The sequence below is a fragment of the Brassica oleracea genome, chromosome C9 (assembly GCF_000695525.1).
Source record: "Brassica oleracea var. oleracea cultivar TO1000 chromosome C9, BOL, whole genome shotgun sequence".
Lineage (NCBI taxonomy): Eukaryota > Viridiplantae > Streptophyta > Magnoliopsida > Brassicales > Brassicaceae > Brassica > Brassica oleracea.
In genome coordinates, this window is record NC_027756.1 from 26,714,725 (window position 1) to 26,725,960 (window position 11,236).

At 32.7% G+C, this 11,236-nt stretch overlaps 1 pseudogene; it reads right to left on the reverse strand.

Annotated features, from left to right (window-relative positions):
* Positions 1-5,768: 5,768 nt before the first annotated feature.
* On the reverse strand, positions 5,769-8,402 carry LOC106314675 (annotated as a pseudogene).
* Between the last annotated feature and the right edge of the window lie 2,834 nt (positions 8,403-11,236).

Below are 11,236 nucleotides of genomic sequence, written 5' to 3' on the forward strand. Positions count from 1 at the left end.
ATGAAGAAGACTGGTGGACTCCAATGACTTCGGTCCGAGGTTCAGTGGATAATCTAGTAAAGAAAGAAAAGATAGAGATAAATACAGCTCCACCGCTGTCACAGTGGGAGATATGGTGTACATCGCCGATGGGAAACTCCCGGCAGAAAAATGGGCAGCCCGAAAGATTAAGACCCAATCCGCGCGATACGTCTTGGTCGACGGAGAACTCTACAAGTAGAGATTTTCTGGGCCACTCATGATCTGCATAAAAGGAGAGAGCACAAAGAATAGTGGAAGAAGTCCACTATGGGTCGTGCGGAAACCATTCCGGCGGAAGATCCCTCTCAGTCAAAATCAAACGCCACAGACACTATTGGCCATCGATGATCAAAGATTAAGAGAACTTTGCGCGAAAATGCGAAAAATGCCAGAGGCACGCTCCTACTATCCATCATATGGCAGAGGTTCTCTCCTCAATCTTGGCACCATATCCATTCATGCGATGGTCGATGGATATAGTCGGACCCACGCACAGGTCAAAGCAAAAACGATTCTTGTTAGTTTTGACGGATTTCTTCTCAAAATGGGTCGAACCTGACTCATACGCAAGCATCAAAGATGCCCAAGTCGAAAGCTTCGTGTGGAAGAACATCGTCTGGAGACATTGAGTCCCATACGAAATTGTAACGGACAACGGATACCAATTTATTTCGACCAGATTCGAGGCCTTCTACGAAAAATGGAAGATACGACTGACCAAATCGACTCCTAGACACCCACAATGCAACGGCCAAGCCGAAACGATTAACAAGACCATCCTATGGGCTTAAGAAACGATTGCACGCCAAAAAGGGTAGATGGGCCGAAGAGCTCGAAGGAGTCTTATGGTCACATCACACGACTCCGAGACGCGCAACGGGAGAAACTCCATTCGCTCTCGTTTACGGAAGCGAATGTATGATCCCAGCAGAAGTCAAATTTCCCGGAGTACGCAGAAGATTAATCCCAGAACGAGAAAATTTGAACAATCTAATGTTGCTGGATGTGCTCGACCTAATCAACGAACGACGGGACCGAGCCCTTATACGAATTCAAAACTATCAACAGGCGGCTGCAAAGTACTACAACACTAACGTACGCAGCCGCAAATTCAAAGAAGGGGACTTAGTCTTACGAAAAGTTTTCCAGAACACCGTTGAGTGGAATGCAGGAAAACTCGGAACCAACTGGGAAGGATCTTACAAAATAATAAAAGTAGTCCGACCAGCCGCGTACGAAATCGAAAATATGCAGGACATCAAAATTCCGAGAACTTGGAACGCGATGCACCTCAAGAAATACTACCACTAAGCAGAACTTTGCACTGAACTACGGGACGGCCTTGATCCCAGAAGAGGGTACATAGGCAATTTGTCATACGACGAGCTCAGCTGTCCCCGAGGGAGTAGGTATGTATACGTATACTCGTATACTCCCAAAAAAAAATCGAAATATCCGATCCCAGACTCGATATTTTTGAAGCTTCTTTTTAATGCAGCAGAAAACATCCCAAAATCTGAATGTCATCAGAACACTCCATCACTTGAAAAAATGACGTAAAAATACATTCGGCAAAGCGAGACGTCACTAATGCCCGAAGGACTCTTTTTTCGTCAAGAACTTTCTGAAAGGGAACGCTCACTTTAAAAACCGTCCAACTCGTCCATTTGGCGAGTTGGGACAACTCTTGTTGCCGTGGACTGGACCTCATGCCCTTTACCGAGCCTCGCTGGATCAATCCTTCGTTCCGTATCGATCGGAGTTACCATTGGAGCTTTATAATAAGAACCGTGAGAACTCGTTTTCCCGAATAAAGTTCATGGCTCTCGTATAAACGACGACGGTTAACTTAACACCATACTCGTCTAACTATAAGAGAAGTATGAACTTCTTCGGCAAACCGACGTTGCATCAAGAAACGTTCTTTCGAAGAAATCGTAAAAAACGCTTAAGTCGGAAAACGGTTCAAAGAGGCCTAGAACGCGGCTAAGGGCCCACTTACTATTTCGTAAACAAAGCCAAGCTCAATGATGCTATGACGGCCTATCTTTACTTGCAGAAGAAGATAAATCTCGCAAAATCGGAAGATAAATGTCAAGTTTCCAAGATAATGATGAAGATCGGAAAGAAAAGTAATATTTCCGCAAAGAGATAAACTCGACCCAGGGGCAGAAAAGGAAGCGAAAATCGACTTAGAAGGCATATATAAGAGGAACCAGAGCCGAGGACGCAAGAGAGAGATTCTTAGACCTAGAAAAACGCTGCTAGCTTAGGAAAACTTAGAATTTAGGCGGCTCGATATTTACTTAAAACTCTTTTCATCTTTGTTCTGGGACTGACTTGGCTAGCAAAACTCTGTCCGTCTTGTCTCTCGAAAATCCTGTAACTTTGTTCTTATCAATCAATAATACGCCTCTGTGCAATTTACTTTCGATATTCTATTGTGCTTGTCTCTTTCGTTTTTCGTGTGTTTTCACAGATAATCCGGGACCTCTGAAAAATTAGGGTTTTCCTAGCTTTCGTTATTTTACGGAAAATCGACAGTGCAAATTTCGGTTCCCACAATTAATAATATAATATTATTATAAATCAACGTTAGTTATAATCCCTGTTCTAAAACTCGGCCGCCTAGCCGCCTAGACCTAGGCGTTACGCGTCATTTTTCCGCCCCGATTTATACCAAATCGGTTTAAAAAATCGGATATTCGATTTTTTTCCGCCGAGACCGCCTAAATGACCGCCTAGCCGCCTAAATGACCGCCTAGCCGCCTAAGCGGCGCCTAATCTATTTATTTATTTATTTTTTATTTTTTTTTTTATTTTTTTATTTTTTTTTTAATTTTTAATAATATTTTTATTTATTTATTTGATCTAAAATTTTATAAATATCATTTATATTCATAATTTTTATGAAAATTACACTATATTAAGTTTATATATTCTATTTGTGTGTTTTATACAATCTTAAACATGAAAATGTATTAATGTTATACACAATTAAAGATTAACATGTTTTATAACATAGTAAACCATCTAAAAACTCCGCCCCGCATAATTTCCGATTAATCCCCGATTTTTTCTTTAGGCGCTAGGTCCAACCCGACCGCCCGACTAGCGCCTAGCGCGTTCCCGAACAGGGGTTATAATATTATTCTAAAATAAGAAAATAAAAATTATATACTGCTTTTTATAAATTTATAATTATATTCTGTATTATATAAAAATAGAACTGATTTATGAATTACATATGACAAAATTATAATAATGATTTAAAAATTGTTTCATTTAAATAAATTATCACTCATCGTTAAATTGGGTTAAAATTTGTAAACTATATAATATTTTTATACAAACATAAATTTAGTAACATAGGTTAAACTTTTATGCCTACAAGTATATGTTATGTTTTTATTTATTTTGAAATCCTCAACAATATGTTGTTTAAAAATGTTTTATACACAAAAAAATAATGGTATATAATAACCTTTAGCTCATATACTATTTTAAAAATATGTTATTAGAAAACTATGAAATTAATAATTCATTTAAAATATTAATCACAAATCAAATTTTAATTATATATTTTTCTAATTATAACCAAATCTGTTGAGAAAAATTTAGAAAATATTACCAAAAAGTCAAACTTTTTTAAATCACATAATGTATAAATGTAGTAAAAAAAAAAGAAATTCAAAATTCATGTATTCTTCCAAACTCAAAAAATATTTGTGTAATTTTCCAAATTTTCTTGAAAAAATATAAAATTTAAAAAGTAAATATTCAAGCACAAAATGATAATATTTAAAATTTTACAAAAGAAAATCATAGATAATAAAGAATAATTTTGTGAAATGCACCACGAAAAACAAAATATATATGTTGTAAAAATTAAAGTAATCTAATATTTTGAAAACTAATATATTAATTTATGAATTACATATGAAAAAACTTTATTAAATAGTTAAATTAACAAAAAAAAATTTAAATTCTTTTTCATTTAAATAAATTATCACTAATCATTAAAATGAGTTAAGATTTGTAAACTATATAATAATTTTATATAAAAAAATAAATTTAGTAACATAGTTTAAACTTTTATATGTTCAACTATATGTTATCTTTTTATTTATTTTCAAACTCTCAACAATATGTTGTTAAAAATGTTTATACATATAAATAATGGTATATAATAACTTTAGCTCATATACTATTTTTAAATTATTTTATTATAAATCTATGAAATTTAGAAAAATTTAGAAAATACTACCAAAATTTCAATTTTCTTTTTAATAACGTAAATTAGTAATGTAGTTATAAAATAAATTCAAAATTCATGTAATCTTCCAAACTCAAAAATAGTTGTGTAATTTTTCAAAGTTTTCTTGACAAAATATACAATTTTTAAAAATAAATATACAAACTCAAAATGATACTATTTCAAATTTTACAAAAGATAAAATCAGAGATAATAAAGAAAAACTTTTTGAAATGAGTCACCAAAAAATAAACTAAATAAGTTGCAAAATTGAAGTAATATAATATTTTGACATCTTAATTATAAAAAAAGTAATATCATAACATACAAAAAGTATTCGATATCAATAAAATTTAGTAAAATAAATTGATAGATGCTACTATGTATAAAATTTACTAAAATAATATGTCTATATTGTTTAAACAAAACAATTTTTTTTACTTATAAATCCTGTAATATATTAAAATAATATATGTTAAAGTATATTTTTTAAACACAATATGTAAATATAAATTATCTTAAAAATATTTTTTATAATATAAATAACTAAATTAAAAAAAAAAACATATTTTGGAGGGGGTTCTCTCACTACAAAAAAAAGAGACTAGTTTACATCATTTATTTTATATATTTGCATTAGTTATATATGATGTAAAAAACTTTACTTTTACATCAGTTAAATAAATGACTCTGAAAGTGGTGATTTAAATAATTTACATCATTTTATTCAAAACTGATGCAATACAATTATATATTTACATCAATTATTTTAAATGATTTTAAAATGTATCATTTGTAAGATATGTTAACTTTAAGATCAGTTATGCGAAATGATTTTAGTATTAGTGTCAATTAGAGAAACTGATTTGAATTGTTAAATCATTTATTATAAATGGATGTAACAGTAACATCAATTCTTAGAAATGATATTAGTAATTGTATCATTTATAACAAGCGATTTTAAATAATATATCATTTTAAACAATTGATGTTAACCTTAATCAGTTTTTAAAAGTGATTGTAAAGCAAGTGATTTAAACTATTATTATCATTTTACGTATTGATGTTAAATTTATATCAGTTTTAAGAAGTGATTTTTATAATTGTATCATTTACAATTTAGTGATTTAAATTTCTATCATCATTTGTATATAATTGATGCTAAATCTATATCAGTTTTCATAAATGATTATAATATATTTCACTTATATAAATGATACAAATATTATTTTTATTTACATATTTATGATTTATATTAATATTAATATAAACGAATTTTTGTTTTGTTATTAAATTTAAAATATATTTAAAATGCAAGAAAATTAATTAAATGAATAAAACCTGATTTAGATAATAAATAAAGTATTAGAAATCAAATCACATAACTAATCCATCATGCAAATTCATAAAATAAAATAAATTGAAAGTTGCTGAAAATATTATTAAACTAATGTTGATGAAGATCACTGCCATTGCTTCCAACGTCGGAGTCTTAGTCTCTAACAGCATCATCACTCCGTTCCTGAAATAGAATTATACAACAGATCAGTTAATATTTTGAATAATTATTGATTATAAAACTAAAATTAATTATAATTTACCTGATTTGGATTTGGTGGAACTGGTACGTTGGCAAAAGCTGGGTTTGGTATGTCAGCAAAACCTACAGCAAAACTTGAAACCCATACTCTTGCCTAAATAATTAGTTCAGCATATATTAGTTGACATATCAAAAGTATAAAAATACAATTAACTTATAAACTATATTATTACCTGTTCACCAGTTGAAGTACCAATTACTTGTTGGATGAATGTAGTCATTCCCTTGACTTGATCTGATAATTCTTTCACTTGTGACTTCAGGTCAATAACCATTTCTGAATTCTCTATCTCTTGTCTCGTAACAGGTGAATGGTTCACTAATTTTGAAGGTGTAGGTCCACGACCAACACACCGTACTCGTCCTGGACGCTCTGGACCAAAAACTTGTGCATATTCATCATCCAAACTAGCAATAGCATTGTTTGTCACATGTGACTTTTGGCCCAACAACGTCGTAAATTCTTCCTAAACCACAAATGAAGAATAAAGATCAAGTAGAATTAACTTACAAATCTATGATAATATTGACTGAAACTAACCTCCCGTGTTTTTGCTTCTTCACATACAAAGCTTCCATTAGGTTTTGTGCGAGTGTCGATAAAAAACTCTGCTCGACATGGTCGTTTTCCAGTTTTGATTGTCTTTGTAACATGCATAAAATATATATAATATTAGTATAGTAAAGTAGTTTATATCAATATAATAAACTAACTTTACATTACTTACAATATCATTTCGTTTCCTTGAAAAACTTTTTCTTCCACATACGTGAGGCATGATATTTTTCTTTTGGCTTCCTATATTCCTCTCTTGCATTTTCTGAAATCTCACATACAAAATTATTGCTTGTATTTGATATAGAACTATGTATAAATATCTAACAAATAAAACTGTACCTTCCACTTTTCAGTGAATCGCATGTGAACGAAATGACCCCATTGATTTTCGGGAACATTTTCTGGTCGATTGAGCAATGTCTCACTTACACTGTTTCGCTTGTATTCTTTCCAAAGACGTAGTTGGACATCTTTTCATCTGCTACCTAATGCACTCATCACAAACACTTTTCTCATTGGTGGATCATCAAACCAGAATTTGGACTGAAATAACAAAAACAAACCAAACCATGTTCATCAGACGAATATATTATCTTACATCTCAAAGTTAAAAATTTATAAATAGATTAAATGTTATGTATTACCTGTATTACTTCCCAGGCTTTATTTTTTATGTGGGGATTAACCACTGTAGTTAATGGGTAGCAAATCCACATCATTTTCTTATAATTGAAGTTAATACTAATAATTATTTTTTTGAAATAAATATATATAATTAGAATCACTTTTTAATTGATGTAAGATTTGTAACATTTGCATAAATGATTTTAATCCAGAATAAATTTACATCATTTATATAAACGATATAACTTAATATAGTAGCATCAGTTTTATTAAAGTGACGCTAATCAAGATGAATTATATCACTTAGTCAAAGTGATGTTAAATTTGTTAGTAATGACATCAGTTGTTATAACTGATGCTAAATTATCTATATTTTATATCATTTACAAATAAATGATTGAAAACTGTATCACATCTTTTTTTGTAGTGTCTATCTAATTATTTTAGGTTGTTATTTTATTTTACATATCTCGAAAATATATTCGTAAGTAGTAAAAATAATAGCAAAGTAAAGTGTATTAAACAAATCACTATATATTAATAATGCAGAATAAGAAATATAAACAATAATATTATATAATAACATAATATATAACACTAAAATGGAAATTATATATTTTAAAAAATTGTAATAAAATCAATTACATTTATAAAATGAAAAAAATATCCGCACGGACGTGCGGGTCAAAATCTAGTTTTTTATAAAAATCTTTGTTCTTCCTTTATATATGTACCATATGATTTATTCCTTCGTGGATTGGGCAAGCCTAAGTCTTTTTCCTCCAAAATAAAAAATTCATGTATAAAAGTATATTTGAAAGAAAAGGGAAGGAAGAAAATTCCAAAGGGCTAAAATTTGGAAAGAAGATAGGAATTTGAAAAGATGGTTTATCATTTCTTCTAGATTGCCACATCTAGGGATATTTTTGTCATTACCTAGGTGACAAAATGTGAGTTGTATACTTGACTAGTTTTTGACCATAGTATAAATCTTTTTAAAGTTTATATATTATGTTTGGAGTCTATTTTAGAGTATTTTCAGGTCTATAAATGTTTTGGAATGTTGTGGATATTATGGAGCATTTTAGAGCGTAAGGATGAGGAAATTCATAACTGTTCAAGAAATCAGAAGTCAAAGTCAAGATTTAGAAGAAGCGTCGATCGACACCTCTTCCTCGGTGTCGCTCGACACCCGCAAGAGTAGACGGACAGATATACTTAATGACCGACTAAAGCCCATAAGTTTTCACAAATTATAAGACTGCCCCTGGCTAACTTATTACCTACTATATATAGTTTTAGCCATCGTTTAGGTTGTACACACATCTACCTATCTTTTCCATATCTTCTTATACACACCATATTAGTTAGGTTTTATTTATAAGCTTTTGGAGAGCCGATGAAAGAATCATTCAGAGATTTTTATTGAAATTCTAATTTCTATTACTCTTTTTTTTTTGAAAGTCTTTCAATTTATTTTTATGTTTTGCTTAATTATGTCTGAGTAATCATCCTGTCAAATTTAGGGTTTATTAGGGTTTTGATGAATTATTGATACATAGAACTATTAGGATGATTTAATTGGATCATTCACAGAATTATTCTAATTACTTGTGTTCTAAGGTAGCTGACTAGAATCCTGAACTTGAGATAATAGGCAACCACAGAAGTGAGTTCATTACCTGAAACTAATTCTGCTAACCTAGGTTGTTAGGCGCATGCGAGAGCTGGTTTAATTACTTAGTTAACATGTCGATCAGAGCGTTAATGCTTGTTTGAAGAAGTATCGATCGACACTCTGTAGTATCGATCAACACTCGCTCCCTATTCTCACGCGAAAGTGGGAATATAGGATTTAGACATCTAATTAGACTCACGGCGAGAGCTGGATATTTTACTATTTCATTCGAGTTCTAGGACGGGGCATCACACACCCTTAGAATCTATAACTAATAATTATGATTGCCTGAAATCTTAAGTCTGGCTTTTATCCCATATATCTTACAACCAACAATTTCCTTGTTTTTTGCTTTATTTACTGCTTTTATATTGATTGTCTAGCTTAACCTAGATTTCTCTTAGTCTATTGTGTGCCCACTATCCATGTGGAGTCGATCCCTAAGTACTGCAATTGATCTCTTATTTGAGAGAAAAAGTTAACTCTAGGGTAATTTGAGCTTGCATAAAATTTGGCGCTATTGTCGGAGAGCATTGGATTCACTATTAGACTTGAATAATAGGTCTAGTCTAGGTTTTTATTTTGTGTTTAGTTACTTACATACATTTTTTTGTTTCTTTCATGTGCATCCCAACAACACCAGAAGCAGCAAGGAAAATGACCTTTTATTTTCGGATCCTCCAAGACTCGAACGTACAATCCGCAAGGAGTAGCAAGCAGCATAGATCCACATCTTTTCTTCGTCGATTGAAACCACTTGTGCACGAACAGCGATCGACACTTCTCAAGCATCGATCGACACCAACCCGCAAACAAGCAACATGGCCACGACTCTTGTACTGATTCAGGATGCGAATGGAGAACTTCATAAATATGAGGGTCATCTTCGTAATGCCCCAGGTCAGAGACTTGATAATCAGGGGGATGTCATTCCTGATCCAGAAGCAATTGTTCTAGAAGATGGTAATGCTGAGAATGCTGCAGCCAATGCTCAGGCTGCAGTTGCTGAGAATGTTGAGGCTGCTCGACCTAGAACGTTGGCTGACTACAACTGTCCAGATCAATTCTAAGCCAACATATTTTCTATTCGTCCTCATATCTTTTAGAGGCAAGATTTCTAGCTGAAGCCTGCAAATCAATTTGTGGGACAAAAGTCTTATCATGGGCTTACACATGAGCATCCTATGGACCATCTGGAGAGGTTCAAGGATTTAGTGTATGCTATCAAAGCCAATGGAGTCTCTGAGGACTACTTTCTCTGTAAGCTCTTCAAGTACTCACCTATAGGAGATGCTTCATATTGGATTAAGCAGTTACCACCAGGATCTATTACGTCCTAGACAGACATCAAAAATTTCTCTCTGCGTAAGTTCTTTGATGATGCGCGATCTGAAAACATGAGGAACAAAATTGCTACATTCACTCAGGAGGCTACATAATCTTTCAGAAGCTCCTGGATCAGATTCAAGTCATATCAGAGAGACTGTACGTAGCATTGGTTCAACCAGGTAAAGCTGCTAGGTACCTTCTTCAAAGGCATCACTTTGGTTTATCAGATGTCTCTAGACACAGCAAGTGAGGGGAATTTCAACACTAAGAATCCATAAGAAGATGTGAGACTTATTAAGAACTTAGCATCTAGAAATAGCACCAAGAACACTAATTATGAGAGGAAGAAATCAACTAGAGTTTGGACAAGGAGCAGATGGCCGAGGTTAAGGCAAAGCTGGAAAGTGTTCACAAACTTTTCAAGAAACAGGTTAGCTTCGCAGAGGATGTGGAAGCTATAGTTGTTGACAGTGACCGAGGCGATGATGAGGATGTGAACTACATCAGTGGTAGCGGTTTTCAAAGTCAGAGGTTTGGGAATCAGAGTGGAAACATAAACTTCAATGGCGCTGACCAAAGGGGTAATTTCAGCAACAACCAAGGCTCGTAGTACTAGAAACCCTTCATCAACAACAACAACAAAAACTGTGGAGCCTCTTCTTACCAGAATCCTGCACTAGCAACTCAAGAAATAAAACTGGAATCAATGCTTGATCAGGTTCTTGAGGGATAACATAAAATGGCTGTGGAGTTCAATGGGAAGATAGATGTTGTATACACCAATCTGAATGATAAGTTTGAAGCCCTCAACACCTATGTGAAGAAGTTGGAGCCTTATGTGGTTCAGACTAGTGAAGCTATAAGGAGACATGAACCGCTGATTAAAGGAAAAGGTAAGACTGGATAGAAGTACCACGTGAGTGCCATTATAAATGACAATTTCTGGAAAGTTGTTGCAGGCTGGAAGCTGGGTCGCCCAAATGGTTGTTGGAGGTTCAAATCGGATCAACCAAAGATGAGACCGGTTGGTCGATATGGTCTGAAATCGATTGTAAAACCTGAAACAAATGAAAGATGAATGAGATACGAATGCTATGAAGAATAAACTAAGATAAATAAACAAAGAAAAATGATAGATATGGCGGAATCAAGCTGCTGGATGTGTATCAC